Here is a 20,158-nt window from a genome sequence, read left to right as displayed (position 1 = left end):
GTGAATCCAGTTCGCCTCTTGTCACCAACGATGATCGATCAGCCTGGAGGATCTCTACTCGTTCGCTACATAGCAGACCTAATTTCTTTCTATCTCGAAGAAGAAGAAAAAGAATAAGAAAGAGAACGATGCACTGTCTCGTCAGTACTCGAGCGAAATGACCGTAAACGAACGAACGAACGAACGACGAGCCGTCGCTCAGTTTTTTACTACAAGTTTTGAGGAGAGAAGAAAGGTGGAAGAGAAGGATGAAGAGAAAGAAAAGAAAGAAAAACCTTGGATAGAAGCCTCGAAGAACGAGCAGATTCAAATAAGAAAATAAAAAGAAAAAGAAAAAGGGACAAAGTAATCGAGTCGCGTTAAGTCAAGGCTGTTACAAAAGATAAAGAAAATAAATAGTAATTTGTGAATTATTTCACAAGATGCAACAGATTCATCGTAAGATTTTTTTTCTCGGTAACAGCTATTTCGGAGATAATTCGATCGATATCTCGAAAGGTTAAGACGGTTCATCATCTTTCGCTGTGTAACGAAATATCGTATCTGTGTGCATACGTGTGACCTCAGCAACAGGTGAAGAACTGAACAAAATATGAACTACAAGAGCAAGCAGGAAACACTCTCGTCGCAATGCATATCGTATCAGTCTATAAGCTCGAGTCGCTTATATCCTTCTCGTATATAACATAACGATTAGATTAGTTTTGGTTAGAATAGATAATGCTAGTAGTAGACTGTAAATTTACGCTTTTCATTATCTCAGATTTATATCTTTCTTTAATGGTGGCGTATTTGTCACAGTAATCCGTGATAAATACGATGCAGCATAGGTACGCATTTATTTTATGATATAAATGTATAAAGGATAAGAAATATAGTTGATAGAAAAATTAGTTAATATTTATATATCAAATATTATTTTATATAATGTTAATATAAATGTATTTCTTTTTCTACTTCTTCTTCCGCTTCTGCTTCTTCTTCTTATTATTATAGTGACAGTAATAATACGATATAAAGAGAAATATTTCTACAAGAGAAACTACGAAAATTGATTTTTATTAAAATAATATATAATATATAAGTATATATTCACTAATTATTATTTCTGATCGAATAATCGATAAAATTTTGATTTCGTTCGAAAATTTATATACTTAATATTTGTCCATAGAATTCTATTATATACAATTGATTTTTTGTGGAAGTATTATTAGCAAATTTAAAGTGTTCATACTTTAACGTTTAATCAAAGTTAGATTGAAAAGATTTTGAAAATATACCGAAATATGCAGCTATTCGCCCGGTAGTACTTGCGTCAAATCGAATTTCGATAGATAGCAAGTAATACCGACCCAGGTCTCACCACGTGGAGGTTGCTGCTTGTGGAGACCCACAGATATACTTGATATGATCCTACTCTAAAATCAAGATCAAAAAGAAGAAAAGAAAGTCGGAAGATACAATAAAATGCATAATATAGAACCAGAATATAGAACAAAACCAAAATATAGAACAAAACTAGAATATAGAAATCGAGCTCGATTTTGAAAGAAAGAAGGAGACCCGCCCAAGGCCCCTCCCAAGGGCCCATACCGATGAGCCCCACCTATGGGTCCCATCCGAGAGCTTTACACGATGTTAAGACCGCAGCCCGCCCAAAGGTTCACGCCCAAGGATCTCATCCAAGAAACTTACCCGACAGAAACTAAAATAATTAATCTAGAATAATTGTTTCAATTATTATTTAGCTATGCGGTTCAACAAATAGAAATGACTAGTATTTATTTATTGCTGAATATACGGAAGATGTAAGAATCAATGCAAAGTGTAGAAACTCGAATGTTTAGTTAGAAGTAGAATGAATAGATTTCAGAAAAATTCAGAAAGATGCTGCCATTCCTTCGATAGTATTTGCATCATACATCTGAAGAACTACGGGCTAATGGTGATTCTATTTTAAAATTCGCGTTCTTGATTTTTTTCATTGGGAAAATTTCGATGAGCTTAGCAAAAATTCAGATCCCAACGTTAACTGCAGGAATTAGCGTTTAAATATTAGTAAAATAATTTTATTTGTTAATTGTATTCTATCGTGTTCGCGATTTCTGTTTGTCGAAAGATAACATTGAATTTATTTTTTTATTGAACGTGTCTTATAATCTTTGTAATTTTGCTAAGAATATCCTATTGTTAATAAAATAATGTGATTTTCGAATTATACATAAATTATTGCAAATGTGTAGTCAAAAAGAATCGTCTTAGATTTCGCGAAATTGAATAAGAATCTAACTCATAAGTTTTCTATTTATTATAAAATTCGATTTAAATTCTTTTTGTTTATTCTATGATAATAGAAAATAGAAATAGATATGATAATAGATAATAGAAAAAGTTGATTAGAATTACAAGAAAAATCTTTAAAAGGGAAGATTGAAAAAGCCATTTCGCATTTTATTTAATCGAAAGGTTTTATGTTCTCCCTTACAAAAATTAAAAGTTGAGTTTATCACGAATGTTTACGTTCCTTTAAATGTAACTTTAAGAAATTCCTAACTTCTATTGAATTCATTATATCGAAAATCTTTAATTTTCTCGTAGCTGCAAGTAAAACATGCATACATTATATATATTCAAATGTGCATCATTACTCAGCTTCACTATGATTATTCTCTTATGACTTTACGAGTCTGTTTGTTTTATAGCAATGATTATCCTACTCGAATTTTTTTTTTTCCAAAGCAATGATTTCATCCAGACTTCTCTTTTATTAACAAAACTGATTAAATATTTAATGAATAATTTATATTTAAAAATATCATGAAAAATCCTTGAACATTCCTTTTTACAAGAGATTACTTTAATCAATCGAAAAAAGATCATGCAATTTCGTTTGTAATTCAAATACTATCCATCGCGAATGTCTTCTTGTTCATTCTTTATCACAACTCAATACCGATTCTTTACTATTTTCACGAGAAAAAAAAATACATTGATACGTTCAAGATTTTAATTATAATTAACGCGTTTGAGAATACTTTATCCTAATCTAATAAATCGATAGAAAAATAAGAAATCATTCGTAAGTAAATCTTCCAAGAAGTTTTTATACTCAATGCTTTTTTATTAATTAATTACAACCAATCACTCGTGTCGATTCGGATCTTTCGTCCTTGACATGATTGAGTGATCGAAGAGACTTAAAAATTCACTTACTACTTAAGAAGTTCTGCGATGGCTCCAAAACACTCGTCCAATTTTTCGATTTAGGTCGAAATTGAGGGTGGATGGTTGAAAATGAGATAGGTCGACATCGATGTTGATCGAGATCCTTTTCAGTGATGCACTGACTCTAATTCGCAATAATTATTTATTAACGTACGATCACTGAAGTTAATTCGCGAAACTCTATCTTTTATAAATACAGTCTGTGCGACTGTTAAAAAAATACTTTACGAACGAACACTGACTCTAACGACTGCATTGCGCTCAGTCGATGCAAAAACACTTGTTATTTAAATCGCGAATCGCGGACGAACAAACACTGCTTCTATTCCGCGATTTTTTCATTTTTATTTTAGCGTTACAAACACTCCATTTCATCATTGCTTCGCGCTCGATTGCAATAATGTTCTGAAATAGACAAGTAAAAACAAAATGATTAGTATCATTGTTATAATGAAAAACTGTAGAAATTATTGAAGGAATGTGTTACATAAGAGTATACTTACTTTAAATCTTCGATGATGCTTGGAACAAAGACATCTTGGGATAGCTTCGATGTTTATTTTGATCGAGTACCCGTGAAAGTCAGTCAGAGGTTACACGTTGTTAACAACGATCAGTCTAAAAATTAAATCTAAGAAAATAATAAAATAAATTACAATTATTTTATATTTAATACGTATTACGAGCACTGTAAAGTTGAATCGAATGTAGTATCGTTTAAATATTCATTTATTGTACTCCACGTACATTAAAGATTGTTGAAATAATTCGAAAATTATGAAAATTACGAAGTATCGAAATTTGTACTTACGGAAAGTGGGATTTTCGATGCTTACTCGTCGGCACGCGAAAGAGAACTGACGCAGTAATTAACGAAGTCGTCTGAAAGTCGGTCTTTGTTGAAATTAAATAAAGACGATGTCTCCGAGTTTGTAAACAAACGTTTAGTAAGATATTAAATTACAATTATTTCATATTTAATACGTATTACGAATTACCGTAACATCGAATCGAATGTACTATTGTTTAAATCTTGGTTTTTTATACTCCGTGTACATTTTTGTATCGCTTATTCTTTTTTTTTAACTCAAAGAGATTTGTACTTACGGAAAGTGGGATTTTCGATGCTTACTCGTCGACACGCGAAAGAGAACTGACGCAGTAATTAACGAAGTCGTCTGAAAGTCGGTCTTTGTTGAAATTAAATAAAGACGATGTCTCCGAGTTTGTAAACAAACGTTTGGTAAGATATTAAATTACAATTATTTCATATTTAATACGTATTACGAATTACCGTAACATCGAATCGAATGTACTATTGTTTAAATCTTGGTTTTTTATACTCCGTGTACATTTTTGTATCGCTTATTCTTTTTTTTTAACTCAAAGAGATTTGTACTTACGGAAAGTGGGATTTTCGATGCTTACTCGTCGACACGCGAAAGAGAACTGACGCAGTAATTAACGAAGTCGTCTGAAAGTCGGTCTTTGTTGAAATTAAATAAAGACGATGTCTCCGAGTTTGTAAACAAACGTTTGGTAAGATATTAAATTACAATTATTTCATATTTAATACGTATTACGAATTACCGTAACATCGAATCGAATGTACTATTGTTTAAATCTTGGTTTTTTATACTCCATGTACATTTTTGTATCGTTTATTTTTTTTTTTTTTAACTCAAAGAAATCGTAGGTATGTATATTTAAGGAAGGATGTCAGGTGATATCAGGTGATACTTACCTGGAATAGGTTAATGCTGGCTGACGCAAGTGTCGAGTAAGAATCACGAAAACGACGTTTTAATACGTTCTAAATGAGCCAGATCGAGCAAAAATATCTTTCTTCTCGGTAAGCCGTACTACCGGTTCTTTTTTCTTTTTTTTTTGTCTTTTCTTCTTTTTTCTTTTTTAATGTTCAAAGAAGGTAACAAGAACGAGAGGAAAGAAAGAGAGAGAGAGAGAGAGAGAGAAAAAAAAATGATTTTTATTTTACTCGAGAGCTCGTTGAAGAGAAAATTATCTTCGGTGGTATTCTAATCTGTATCTATTATCTTTGTTCGAGTAAAATTCAAGTCGAAATCTTTACATGAACGAAGATAACGTATGGAAAGTCGTTAATCAGCGATAATTACCCGATGATAGATACATACGTCGTAACGCTTATGCGGTAACCTCGCCTTCGGCTATATCTTGAAGAAGAAAATGTCGGGGGTGGCCTTGGAGAGCGAGTTCTCGATATGCAGATACGCAAAAGTCATATTAGTTTCCAATGGAATTAATTTTGAATAACTCGTTCAAATGGATTTGTACATATGGATTAAACTGCAGAATGTATTACCGTGAGATACACGATAAATCCTATTACGTTCTCTAAGATCACGTAGAAATAAGATAATAATCATTTTTATTTGCTCGTTAAACTCTGAGATTGACTGCAGATAAATATAAGTAAATAAATCTGACGATATTCTATCACACGCGCTAACGATATTCTATTATATTATAACGATAAGAAAAATAGTAATAGAAAGAAGAAACAATTTCGAAGGAAAGATTTATATCGAGATAGAACATTTTTATAAGAGATTTCTTTAAGAGATTGAAATTAATTACGATCGGTTATTTCGATACTCGAAATGAAAGTAGAAGAAGAAGAAGAAGAAAAAGAAGAAGAAGTATTTCGTATTCGTTCACTTCCGTGCGTACACTTGGAAATAATCGCTTTCCTTACGACGTCTGGACATAATCAATGCGTTTACTCGTAAGTTGGATAAGAAAAGGAGTAGTGGAAAGAGTGAGATAAACGTAGGGAGTGTACTATACCCGGACGGTGAAGTCGCCTGGGACACTCCTCTATTTCAGGTTCGGGATCGTTTGAATTACGAGACTCTCTTTCTATGTTGCGCTTGCTGCGTGCTACGGAGTCCTTTCTGTGAGTGGCGTGGCGTGCGAACAGCGACCCTCCTATAAATCTTCATTTAGCGGCCGTGCGCTCTCCAAGGGAGTCGTCGTCGCGACCAAGTCCGATCTTAGAAGAGCTTTCGAAGCTCTGGAATTTCATGGGGGCTACGTACTTACTTACTAAGTTACAACCTATTTTATTATTGTAAAAAGAAAGTAAATAGTTACTTATTTACTTGCCAAGTTATAACCTAATTTATTATTGTAAAAGGAAAGTAAGTATTTACTTACTTACTTACTAAGTTACGACCTATTTTATTATTGTAAAAAGAAAGTATTTACTTAGTTACTTACTAACTTACTTGTTTATTTACTTACTTATTTATGCTATCGATAAATTAAAATGAAAACGATAACGAAAGAAGTTTCGAATTTTATCGATAGATCGAATCGAGCTATCAAATAATTCCAGCTTTTCAAGCTCTGGAATTTTATGGGGCCTATTCAAGTACTTACTTACTAAGTTACAATTTATTTTATTATTGTAAAAAGAAAGAAAGTATCTACTTACTTACTTACTTACTTACTTACTATTTATCGATAAATTAAAATAAAAGAGACGACGGAGAGGAGGATACTTTTCGTATCGAATTTTATCGATAGATCGGATCGAACTATCAAATAATTCTAGCTTTTGAAGCTTGAAAATTTCATAGGGGCTATGTACTTACTTACTCACTTACTTACTTATTACCTATCTATCGGTAAATTAAAATAAACAAGACGACGAAAAGGAGGATACTTTTCGTATCGAATTTTATCGACAGATCGGATCGAATTATCAAATAATTCCAGCTTTTGAAGTTTTGGAATTTCATGAGGGCATATCTACTTACTTACATACTAAACTACAATCTATACTATTATTATAAAAAGGAAGTAAATAAGTACTTACTTACTTACTTACTTACTTATTTATTACCTATCGATAAAATACAGTAAAAAAATAGAGACGGAGAGAAGTATACTCTTCGAATATTATCGATAAAATCGCACCTAATCAAAATATACTCTTTTAATATCGCACCAATTACATAATAATAAAACGAAGAAATAAAGTAAAAGGCATTGAGAACCTTTCGAATTTCGATTTTACCAGGCTAAAATTCGGCTACCCACAGAATATTAGTAAAAGAAGAAAAAGAAACTATCGTCTTATTACGAGCTTCTCCGAAATGTCGTGCGTCGATAAGTTTTCGTCAACCGCAGACAGGATGCGTGGAAGAATTTACTTACTTACCTTGCCTTTCTCTTCGACCACCTTGTGTCTCTTTCTTTCACATCTCTCTCTCTCTCTCTCGTCTCTTGTAGTTCAAAAGTATCTTCGATTTTCTTTTGCTTAACTTCTTTATCCCGGACGGAAATCAATTTCGTTCTCTCTTCCTACTAATCTTCGCGTTTCTATCTTCTCTTTGATCCTTTCTCCTTGAACGAACGAACCTTGCTCTCGATGAGAAGAAACGAGATAGAGATACATACATACATACATACATACATACATACATAGATAAAGAGAGAGAGAGAGAGAGAGAGAGAGAGAAGCTACAGGTAATACCTACTATAGTCGTTTTTCCATCTCCTTCTATCCTTTTCGATGAAGCTTCGGTCAAGTTACCGGTGCACCGGCAGCTAACCTCTCTCCTCTGCGGATTAATTCGAGATCCCGGTTATGTACGCTGATACAGACGGGTGTGGTTGTGCGAATCGCCGTGAGCACGCAGTCTTCGGGGTCACCCTATCGGGACCTCTATCGTCCAAATATTTACGATCACCATCCGCACTCGACTTTATGACCGCCGACTTTCATTCGCGACACGCCGTAAACAGTCCCATGGCTTTTTCTACGTACACATACAGAGAGAGAGAGAGAGAGAAAGAGACGTATAAACACACAGACGAGGACACACCAGTACACACTTTCGTTTCGTTTTTCTCTTTTTTTCTTTTTCTTCAACGTTTAGTTCTTTTTGTTGTTGTTTTGTTTAGTATTGTTATTGGATCGATACGATGTTGGAACATCGTATATGTTTTGTAAAACGTTTGACTTTCAAAAGTTTTTCGTTCGATCATCCTTAACATTCTTGGAATTGTTCCTTGAGAAACAATTCTACGAAATCGTTGCGAAATCGTGACGTTTGCGTGACGTAATATTTGGAATATTCTATTACGTAAATATTATCGTTTATCCACAAACGATATGTTCGCGTTTAGACAATGTGAATGATATTAAAAATTTTCAAACGTAGATCGAAAAATTCGTATATTTCGTTATACATGAGTATGTGATAAAGTTCTACGTTCGTTTAATTATTTTCGTCGATCGTTTGTGTTTCGTAATGCGACGGTATGAAGTCATTTGAAGAAAAAGGTAGAAAAATAAATATTTGAGATAACGTGACGGGGAACGTTTAACGAGGAATCGACTTGAAAAGACGACGTGCAACGTAAGTACGTACGAACGTACTTACGTATAATATAGCTCAAATCGACGTCGGACTCTTTTATCCGAAATATTTCGTTCTTATCTTTTCGAAGGTAATAGTCTTCGGAAGATTATGCGCTGTAACGTGGGGATGCGCGAATACGCTCGTCATAAAAAGTAAGGTTTATCGTATGACTTTATTCGATCGTGGATCGTCTCTTCTACCTCCGTTCTCTCTTATTTCGATCATTTTTCATTCTTTAACGAGCACTTAAATACCTTCAGACAGTGTAGAGATACAAACGTACGATATGGATAAAATGACAAAACACCGATCGGACGTCGATCATCGCGTACTCGGAATCTTGGAAAGCGGATAAATAATTCTTCATGAATAAAATATCCCGCTCGTTAGAACTCGATGAGGTCTGTTAAGAGAGAAAGAACCTCTCACGATCGTTCGACGGATGATGATATAGAGACAGAGAGAGAAAGAGAGAGAGAGAGAGAGAGAGAGAGAGAAACATCGCATAGTGTTTGGTCCCCTTTGGTCTTTCTACTTTTCTCGCGATCGTACGATCGATCGATCGAACGCTTATCGAAAGGCACACAGTTGTAAGCGTATAAACGGGGCGCTTGTCTTACCTTCTATCCAAGGTCGAATCAGGAAAGGAAAGTCAGCCTCGGCAGGTGGTACGTGCTCTGAAATTGACACCGTAATCTCTTTCTCTCACGGGCCGTGCGTGTCAAAGAACAAAGCCGATCTTTTAATTGTTCGATCATTCACGACTATTCGAGTTTTATTATAAAATATTCTGTATTATAGATCTCCGTCGAGTTTTTTTTTTAAGAAAAAGTTTATTTACTTGATCGAAGAATCCTATTATTAGAGTTAGATTTGATTATTGTTAAGTAGAGTAAAGCATCGAAACGAACTTCATGAATGTATGTTTAGCGAGTACATATGTATATATAGTTGTCTACACACACACATATATATACTACCACGTAAATACACGCTTGGTTAGAACTTATACGCAGGTGTTCCCTGGAGCTGGATCGTGCATAAACCGGATGTAATAAATCGAACACGGTGAAAACGTTGAAGCAACGCTCGCCTATCACCGCCCGATGACACGCTCTGGAAAACGTAAAGCTGCTAGTACCTAACGTCGATGATCCTTTCTGAAAAAAATATCGAAGATCGTATAGGAGCGATAATCGACGACTTTCTTATCGATCTTTCGACTCTGATACTTCTAGAAAAGTGGAAACTTCGTGTTAAATTATGTTTTGCTGGCCTTTCGATTTATATTTATCGTATCAACGAAAATAATCGAGATTCGACCATGCATAACGTCAAAGGACGTACTTACTTACTTACTTTCTTATTTGCTTGCTTGCTTGCTTGCTTACGTCGTCCGATTTCTACGCATGTGTTCTTTTGGGTTATTCGACGATAGAAGAAAACAAAAAAAAAAGAGAGATAAGACGACAGCGTGACACGAATGATCGTGATATATATTTATGTATCTCATACAACAGCCAGTTGTGGACGAGAAACTCGCGCGTGATTTGAAACAATTCAAATCACCAATCTTATATATGAGAACACGCGGAAACGTGATTGCTTGCATATTGCTACACGGAATTTAATTGATACGTGATCGGTAGCCCGTTGCGGATTCCTATCTTTATTTCTTCTTTTTTACTTTTTTTTTCTTTCATTTTTTTCATTTCTTTTCTTTTTCTTTTTTCTTTCCTTTTTTCTTTTTTCCCCTCATTTTTCTCCTTTTTTTTTCCCTTCCTTCCTTTCGTTACCGTACCGTACAATCACTACATAACAGTTCCTTCCAGATTCCTGAGCGCCATCAGCCGGATCACGAGCACTCTTTTCGTTAACGACTTTTGTAATAATCGCTAATAAATTCCAACTCGAGATTGTTTTACGACTTAACAAGGACGTCGCGGTTACAACTTTTTTTTTTTACTCTTTTTATCTTTTTCCTTCTTTTTCTTTCTTTTTCTTTTTTGTAAAGAATCTGTAGGTCTCTTTGTTTAAAATTTCTTTCATACTTTCATGAAAGAGGAGAAGAAAAGTTTGAGAGTTCGTGTATCCCGTAAAAAAACAAGTCATCCGTAAAACCAAAGCTTTCGTAACTTTCTAATACTTATTCATTTCGTAAATAGCGAAAATTGTCCATTCTCTTTTTCCCTCCCACCCACTCATTCATTCACTCGTTTACTCTTCTCTCTATCTCTCTTTCTTCTCAGTTCTTGTCCCTTCCGCTGATCGAAAGAACGGCAAGACGGCAGTACACAAGCCGGTAAATCGCAGCCGGATATCCTCGGTGACTTTAGTCGGCTCTGTAAGGTGATAACGATACGGTACATTAACGGCCGCGTGAATTTCCCATTAGTCATCGGCGGTGGACGCTGTAATTTCTAGCACGCGCTGCTCTTACATACGTACTTGCGTACCTACGTACTATACCGATACACATTTACAAATATATCTCTTAGAGATAAAAGGAAAATACCGCTTCTTTTTCACTTTTTGCTTATTCCTTTCCCCACCACCATCGTTACCAGCACCACCACTATCACCATTACCACCACCATCACCATCACCATCACCATCACTATCACCACCTTCTTTCTTCTTAGAAACCAACCGGTAGTTACAACGGAATGTTTAAATCGTTTCTCGTTCGACATCGTCGTCGTCGTCGTCGTCGTCGTCGTCGTAGTTGTTGGGCTACCGAACGTGTCCTATTAATATCGCGTTACCCACCAACACTTGGAAAGGCAACAGCCAAGGGAGCGAACGTTTCTCGCGGAGAGAGCGGGTTAATGCACGCTTTTAATGCCGCGCCGGCAGTACGCTGAAATATGAAGACAGCTGGTCCAATGGCGTCTTCGCGAGATCTCCCGACTCTACGTGAAACGTCTATCGTGTATGTATGTATGTATGTATGTATGAATGTATGGATGTATGTGTGCGTATTTATATGTATAACGCGAGCCACGTAAGTACGTCGAATAATAAATTAATCGAGCGGTCCGCTCGACGGCCGATCGACGATCGACCTGTGCCTTCCTACATTATTAATACTCTTCGTCGAGAAACCCGAGCGATTATGTTATACAGAGAAAGAAAGAAAGAAAGAAAGAAAGAGAGAGAGAGAGAGAGGAAGTTATGACGTACGATCTTGCGCTAGGAACGACACGATTCATTAGGAAGACAATAGTTTTCTATAGGTATGATCGATGCTGCCTCATGAAACTCGAAGATAATGACGATGAATAAGAGGAAACTGGAATATGTCTGGTCTAACTTCGATTTCCTTTACATTACCGATCAATCTTGAAATAGGACGACCGTAGAGGAATCTTCGTCGATACATCGATTTCTCGCGTTCTTCGAAGACTCGGAACGAAAGAAGAAACGATAGCGTAAACTCCACATCGATCGTCGTCCTCGTCCTCGTCCTCGTTCTCGTTCTTTTCATCGTCGTCGTCGTCGTCCTCATCGTCGTCGTCGTCGTCGTCGTCGTCGTCGTCGTCGTCGTCGTCGTTCGTTGCAAAAAATGTTCGAAGGGATCAGTCCTTCCAGATTCTCAAAGCGGTATCCCTTTTCGTATGCGAAAAGGTGGAACTCTCTTTCTCTCTCTTTCTCTTTTGCTCTCTATCTCTATCTCTGTCTCTGTCTCTGTCTTTCTACTCTGTCTCTACCGACGACGCAAAGATGTATATATTGCTCCCCTTTCGCTGCAACATCCGCGACTCGTCGGCGTATCGTATCGCATCGGATCTTTCCCTATATGGAAATCCAGCATAAAAAGTCGTTGGCAGGACCTACAGGTCCCTGTGGTTAGTGACTGCGACGAACGACCACGACACCAACGTGGTCACGACGATCCACGAGGACGACGAAGACGATGTTAACCGAACTCGAACCGACGTCGTCTCATTATCCTACCGATCTTGATGTTCCTTCGGAGTATTCTTGCCGAAAATATCGATCCTGAGATTTTCGGTTATGTCCGTTCGATATAAATTCCCACAAAGATATATTCTAAATGAAACGATGTATCGATATCTCTTTTTCTTATCGTACTATTCTCTATTTCTCTCTCTGTCTTTTTTTTTTTTTTTTATTGTAGTATTCTTTATTTTAGTTACATTATTTTAGTTAGTATTATTTATATGTAGTTAATTATCTATGTAGCGTTGATGATTTTTATCAGGCTTATATATATATATATATATATATATATATATATATATATATGTATGTATTAGGTATTATTTTTATATATATATATGTATATACGTATCATCGAAAGTAGATTTGTAATTGTTGCAGAATCGGTAGATATTGTTTAAATTTGTGATATTGTTATTCAATAGTTTTTATATAGTAATATATCAACTATAACTTAGCGATTATTATCCTTTTTTTTTAAATATCTTTTTCCTCGTACGTTTGAAAATGTATTATAGATCGTTTCTACTTTTCTAGATTCTTTATACACACATATACGTATATAAAATCGTTAATAAAATTGTTAATTTTGTTACGAATATATGTAAATAATTTGAAACGGAGAATATTTATAAAAGATGATAAAGAACATCGTGTCAAGCGTTTTAAACGATTTGATGTATTGATAGACGTAAATTACAATTAATACAATTGATCGTTGTTTGATATCGTCACGGTGAGTACGTCGATCAAAATAGTATAAAGAAAAACAATTTGTTTTTGGTAAGAAGAATATCTAGGTATATATGTTTATGAACGAACGTATATCAATGAAAACATAGCATTGTTGTAAACATTCTCGAGGATGTCCTTGTCGTTTATGTTAAACGGAATCTCATTCGCGTATTGGTTTCTCATCGGGAAAGACGTACGTAGATAAATATATAGCTGAGAGAAAATCTCTCTAAAGTGATTCATTTTATTCGATTTTAATTTCTGTCGCGAGTTAAAAAGTCGAGTTACGAAAGAGAAAGAGATAAAGAAGGAAAAAGAAAAACCCCTACGACAGAAAGATATCATATAATTGTGGAAGATCCCTGCTGACTGTAATACTACTATCTGGACGGAGAAGAGGAAAGACTAACATCTGCCTCGAGAGGTCGAGGTTGAGTGGCCGGAACAGGATCACGGGAATTCAAGGTGCTTAAAGCGTTTCGACGACTCATCATCGCAAATTCTTGTTGCCTATGGTAAGATAAAATAAAAGAAATAAAGAGATATAAAAAGAGAGAATTCTTGCGTTCGCGAATGCGGAGATATAACCGAGTTTGATATTTTTCTAAGCGGAATCGTTTTTGTTATTTAGGGTAACCGTTAGATTTTTCTTCTTTATCGTGTGATAAAGAATAAAACGGAGTGAAGTTTGTACGAATTAGAGAGAGAGAGAGAGAGAGAGAGAGAGAGAGAGAGAGAGAGAGAGAGAGAAACAGAGAAGAGTGAGTTTTTCTTTCTTTTCTTTTGTTTCTTTTTCTTTTTTTTAAATAAAAACGTAAAGACGCCATTCACGAGGTCTTCCTAAACAATTATACGATCGGTCTTACGGCGTGAATTCATGGCACGGAGAATTCTCGTGCGTTATGCGCCTTTAAACTTTATTTCGGTCTGGGGTGCGCGCGATAAACGAGGCAGTAAAGTAATCGACGGCGAGAATTTGAAAGGATCATCCGAGATACGGGGTCGCATCTCCTGGAGTATCCTTCTTTTTTATGTCTTTACAAGGCTACGTCGTAAAAGTGCCCAATGCTCTCGCGTGCATGAGATATATACACAGAGAGAAAGAGAGAGAGAGAGAAGGATGCGTTTATTAGCGTTTCGCAATTCGGTCGTAAGGATTATAAAAGGCCGATGAAATTTCACGAGGTCGTTGCTTGACGCGAAAGGATTAACTTTACAAGATCAATAACCCCGAAGGAACCATTTTCGGTGATTAACTTTTAAGCACGTCTATCTATTCTCCTTTTTTCTTTCTTTTTCTTTTTTATTTTGTAATTTATAGAGATAAAGAGAGAAGAAGGGTACTACTTATGCTTGCTGCATAATAAACTTTGCGATCGGTTTTTGCGCTTTTTAACAAGGAAACGAGAATAAGAAAGAGAAAAGAAAAGAGAGAGGGAGAAGGGAAAAAAAATAATAGATCGATTTTGAAGAAGCCTTAACTTAAAAAGTTGAGGAGCTCTTGGAAGTAAAGAGAAGACATTTTTCACTGAATAGATTCGGGGGCTGATAACTGTCGTCGCGTTTCTGAGAGAGACAGAGAGATAGAAGAAGAAGAGAAAGAGAGAAAGAGATAGAGATAAAGAGAGAGAGAGAGAGAAGAGATAGAGAGAAAGCGAGAAAGGGAGCGGTCTGGTAGGCGTTTCCGTTAGACCGTAACGATATCGTCAGGTTGCATAAGTGGACCTCCGGTTATGACAGATTACGAGCGCATAAATAATGACCGCGTGCGATTTTCGTGGCGTGTACACGAACACACGGTCGGACACCTATATACATATGTGTACCGACATCACTCTCGAAGCTCGTTGCGGTAGGTATCGAGAGGAGTGATCTACGGCAAGGATCCGTAGATCGATGACTGACCGAGGCTGGCGAACGGCTGCCGGCCCGGGGGTCATAGGGTGACCTCGGTTGGAGAACTTGATCGATGACTCTGACGATGACCTCGTCGACGTTGCTCGACTCTCTTTCTCTAGCTAAGCATTCTTTCGTACGAAGTCTCCTTCCTCTTAGCCGCCTTTCTTAGCCGTCTTTCGTGAACACGACGCAGTATAGCTCCGTCTTGTAGAATCCATAGGTGACGTTTGATAGTCGAGTTTTATACCGATATTCATGACGATCAAAGTTAACGATTACTACGAGCAAAGTTTAAGATCGAAAAGGGAGACAAAGAAAAGCTAGAAAGTTAACAGGCTTGTCGGTTTTCTCAGTAAAATGGAAATTCTAGGAGTCTGTTAGTAAACCTCTTGTAGACATCGATTTCGTTCGCTCCCACGGTAGCACCTGAAACCAATTAGATAGTCTTCGTCGATCGAATATCGACGCATTCCATATCCGCAGGTGAAAAAATCAAGTCTCTCTCTCTCTCTCTCTCTCTCTCTGTTTCTATCTATCTATCCTTCTTTCCATTCATCGACAAAGGTTTCGCGCCTTTCCTCGGTTGCAGCTGGCTCGGATCGACCGATAGAAATCCACGAAAGCTCGCCGGTACCTTTGGCAAAGGCGGCGATCATCTCGCGGCAAAAGGGAAGCAATCGCGATTCCTCGCGAGTAGTCGGTGTCGGTGTCGTCCAATAAAACTGCCCCGTATCGTGTATACCGTATAGCTGTTAGCCCTAAGGCTCACCCTTTCTCGTGGAAGCTCTCGTGGCAGCAACCGGCAAGTTGCTGGACGAGGAGACGAGGAGTATGTAAAAGTATACATACGTGTACACGAGGTGCATCCGTAAGGATGCTTACCTGTAAACGACTATTTTGCATACAGTAACCTGGCTGCATTCAGAACGGAGCCGCCACCGCCTCCTTTTGCCTACCCGTCGGCTTACTTTCGATTTTCTTTGCGAGTACGCGAGGATAGCCGTGAGTACGCCATGTGCATACCGATTCAACGCTGCACCTACCGTCACCTTGTTGCCGTTGCCGTTGCCGTTGCAACTTTTGCTGTTGTTGCTGTTCGCGACGATGCGTACGCGCTGACAATGCCTTATAGCTCTAATGGAACCTCGTCGTTGTCGTCTCTGTGGGAATGACGTTCGAACGCTGCCGTTCTGGCTTCTATTCCTTCTGGCAACCGATGTCCAAGGGGGGAGAAGGTAGAAGAAAAGGAGGAGGAGAAGGAGGAAGAGGAGGACAAACGTTGAATTATTTCGCGTGCGTTTTATTGACGTGCTTACGCAAATACTTACCTCCCACTATTCGAAAATTCGATGATACTAGAAGATAAAGATGAAGATATTTCGAGAAATGCATTAATAAATTGCGAATAATTTATTATCGTCGAATTATTATCATTTTTCGAGGATTGAGAAAGTTTTTCAATGAAAAGATTGGAAAGGGTCGGAGGGAAAGGAGGGCTTCTGTCGTCGGCCGATATTATATTATCGTATTTACTTTGCTCGAGTAACATGGTTAAAGAAAGAAAAGAAAAGAGAAAAGATACGAAAGAAGAGAGAAATAACGAGTGAAAGAGACGGAGAGAAAGAGAGTGAAAGAGAAGACCGAGGATTACACCTTGGCACGCAAGAAAGGTGGAAAGGGTTTGGCGTGTGCGCACGCACGTAAGCAATGTGCTTGCTATCCGAGCAAAAACGAGACAGAATCTGCTCTAGCATCGCTTGGTTGCCCTCTTTTCCTCCTTCTCTTTTCCGCGTCCACTTTAGAATCTGAACACGGTCACCCAAGTCGTATAGCTCTATCCGTTGCACTTACCACGCTCGTGTTCGCTATCGTCGCTCGCTTTCCGTGCACTCCTAATATCGAAGTGGATAATTAATTACAAGCGCCGAGTTAGAGTTAGAGAGAGGAAGAGAGAGAGAGAGAGAGAGAGAGAGAGAGAGAGAGAGAGAGAGAGAGAGAGAGAGAGAAAGCAACGCTCGAGCTAATCGCAACGCATCTTCCGACATTCACGAGCCCGTTTTTATATCGCGATCATCGGTGCGTGGGCGTGCTACCGCTGACTATTAATTCGCCTTATTTCGTGAAATCACGATCGTTCTACTAAAACGATTTCTTTAGCAAGCCAGTAGAGGTCATTATCGTGCCTGTTAATTAATATTTCTTCCTGAGGTAATGGGAGTCAGAATGCGTTCTAGATTCTTCGGTTATACATACGTATTTTACTATTAATCTTATTAAATAAAAGAATATACCAGAACCTGCTAGTTATCTGTTACAACATTATTTTCATTTTCTTTTTCTTCTCTCGAGAGTTAGAGATTAAAGAAAAGCTTTCTGAGAAAAGATCGTACGACCTTTCACGGTTCAACAGACGGATTCTCGATTTCGCGATCGATCCCGATCTTCCGGGTGTCCTTTTCTATTCTCGAACGATCTCTTAGAGAACGCGGGCTCCTGTATCGCGTAATTTTAGCTCGGGACAGATCAGGTGTTACGTTGCCTCGGGAGCACATTAATCATTCAACGTGCACCAACGATACGAACCACGTTGAGAGAGATAGAGAGAAAGAAGAAGAGGCAAAGAGGTGGTGGTGTTGAAGGAGGAAGAGGAGAAAGAGGAGAAGAAAAAGGAGGAGGAAGTGGAGGAGGGGAAGGAGGTCCGCGAGACTGCTGGTATATTCTACGTACGCCTATCTAGCGATCTATCGCGGCTGTTTCAAGCAGCAGCTCACATACCATCGTTGAAAGAAAGAGAAAGAAAGGAAAAGAGAGAGAAAGAGAGAGAGGGAGAGAGCACGTTGCACGGCCCGCTTGCATATTGGGACGTAATTACGAAGGCTCACCTATACCCTCCCTCTTTCTTCGTTTCTCTTGTACGCCTAGAAAAGTCGCTTAGCACCGGTTAGAACGTGCCACGCCACCTGTGCCTTTAAAACGCAACGGGGGTCTTATAAGGAAAACGACGCTGATCTCCGATGCCACGCGAACTCGTGCTGTTGCATTTTGCACGAAGAGAATCCGCGCGAAAACACCGCCACGTCCCCGTCGCCCTTCTCTCTTTTTGTCCTTCTTCTTTCTCTTCTTCTTCTTCTTCTTCTTCTGTTATTTTTCTTCTTTCTCTTTTTTATTCTCTCCTTTCTCTTTTCTCTCTTCTTATTTTTATTTTTGTTCTCGTTATCGAGAAAGAGACATGCTTCACAGGTCTCTTTAATATTCCTGCTAAAGCTATTGCAATTGTATAGTATTTCTATTTTTCGAACGATTTTACACCAAAATTATTATTATTATTATCTTTTTCTTTTCTCTCTCTCTTTTTTTATTTTTTTATTTTTCATTGATAGAAATTAATTGCGAAAGAATTTATATATATATATATGTGTGTGTGTGTGTATTTTTTTTTTCACGGTTAATTGAATAAGAGCACCAAGAAGGCATCATCGTTTCTGTTTCTTAGTATTGCACTACGACCGGACGAGTTCATCGTACCGACCGCAACCCTGAACTTCACGGCAGTGCGTTAAAGTGATATAGGACCAAGCCAGTCGACGTCCGTGTACTGCTTTTGTATATGTTTCTGCGTGCGTGCGTACGTGCGTTCGTGCGTGTCTACCTATTCACGTGCGTGTATATGAGTGCACGCGCGTGCGCGCTAAGGCCGCTGGCATTAAATTCGCTAACGAACGTTACGTGGTTTATAATCGCTTAGCGGGCCGAACCGTAACGATTACACGAAGAATTATAGTCGTCCACTGTCGCGGAGGATTCTACGCGTTTTCATCAGGGACCATCTCTCTCTTTTAACTCGAAAAGATTAACAGTCCGATCCCTTTAGACTCGGAACGCCTTCTCGACGCCTTCGGAGCCGCTCCTTCGATGATAATCGCGATATCGTTAACGATGAAAATAAATAATAAAATAAATCACGTAGCTTCTGTTATCCCTTTTTCTTTTCTTTCTTTTCTTTTTTTTTTTTTGTATACTTTTAGAAAAAAGTACGATCCGAAAACGCTTTCGTTCTTTCTTTCTTTTCTTTCTCTCTTTTTCTTTTTCTTTTTTTTACTTTTTCTTTTTCTTTCTTTCTTGTTTTGTTTTTAATGACCATTTATAACCAAATTTTATTTCGCGCCCTTAAAAGGAAGAAGACTTCTATAATACGAAACTCGCAGTATAACTATACTTGGTCATAATCGCGAACATAATCGATACTTTAGAAGCATTAACCTCCTTCGTATATGAAATAGGAATTAATATTTCGTTAGATACGAAATAAGTCCAAGCTGAAGAGAGAAGGAAAAAGAAAAAAAAATGGGACAAACAGAAACAGATAATACAGAAAGAAAACATAACAAGAAGATAACAAGAAGACGAAAAAAAAAAAGAAAATATACGAATACACGATGAGATACTGGATATATGAATGCATTATAGAGGCTTTTTAAAAGACATAAACGAACGATCGAGTAGAGAGAGGAGTAGTATAAAATCGAATTTAAATTCGCATAGTGAAGGGTACGATTATCGTCCCTTACTCGTTCTATCTAGTACGTAGGAGTCCACATACACATACACACACATACATACATACATACATACATAGAAGAATGAGGGTCGAAGGTTCGCCGCGTTCTTCAGCGATATGCACGCCGGCATCCACCTTCGGGTGCGTTAAAGTGATATAGGGCCGTGGCCACGGTATCGGCGGCGTTCAGTGGCCGGCATTAAATTAGCTAACGAACGAGTTTGCCATGGCTATGCTCCTAGCTTAATAAAAGAATATACCGCGCGCGTCCGTTCTTTCTCCATCCTTCTCTCTCTCTCTTTCTCTCTCTTTCTTTCTAGCTAACTCTTATACACGCCGACGCGCTAAGAGAGAAAGAGAAAGA

At 37.6% G+C, this 20,158-nt stretch overlaps 2 long non-coding RNA genes across 3 annotated transcripts in view; one reads left to right on the top strand and one right to left on the bottom strand.

Annotated features, from left to right (window-relative positions):
• The window catches only part of LOC127067068 (uncharacterized), a 66,685-nt gene extending 47,475 nt beyond the window's left edge, over positions 1-19,210 (top strand). The window contains exon 3 of the long non-coding RNA XR_007782547.1: positions 18,730-19,210. This is a non-coding gene — a long non-coding RNA (uncharacterized LOC127067068). The remainder of the gene's footprint in view (positions 1-18,729) is intronic.
• Positions 3,737-4,696, bottom strand: LOC127067067 (uncharacterized). Of its 2 annotated transcripts, none has more exons than XR_007782546.1 (3): positions 4,632-4,696; positions 4,040-4,110; positions 3,737-3,859 (listed from the first exon to the last, which is right to left on the bottom strand). It is a non-coding gene; the product is annotated as an uncharacterized LOC127067067 (long non-coding RNA). The 2 variants fall into 2 exon arrangements; XR_007782545.1 differs by lacking the exon at positions 4,632-4,696 and adding an exon at positions 4,336-4,400.
• Positions 19,211-20,158: the final 948 nt, after the last annotated feature.

The sequence above is a fragment of the Vespula vulgaris genome, chromosome 10 (assembly GCF_905475345.1).
Source record: "Vespula vulgaris chromosome 10, iyVesVulg1.1, whole genome shotgun sequence".
Lineage (NCBI taxonomy): Eukaryota > Metazoa > Arthropoda > Insecta > Hymenoptera > Vespidae > Vespula > Vespula vulgaris.
The sequence above is the reverse complement of the archived record's forward strand: the minus strand, read 5'-3'. Positions and strand labels throughout refer to the sequence as shown.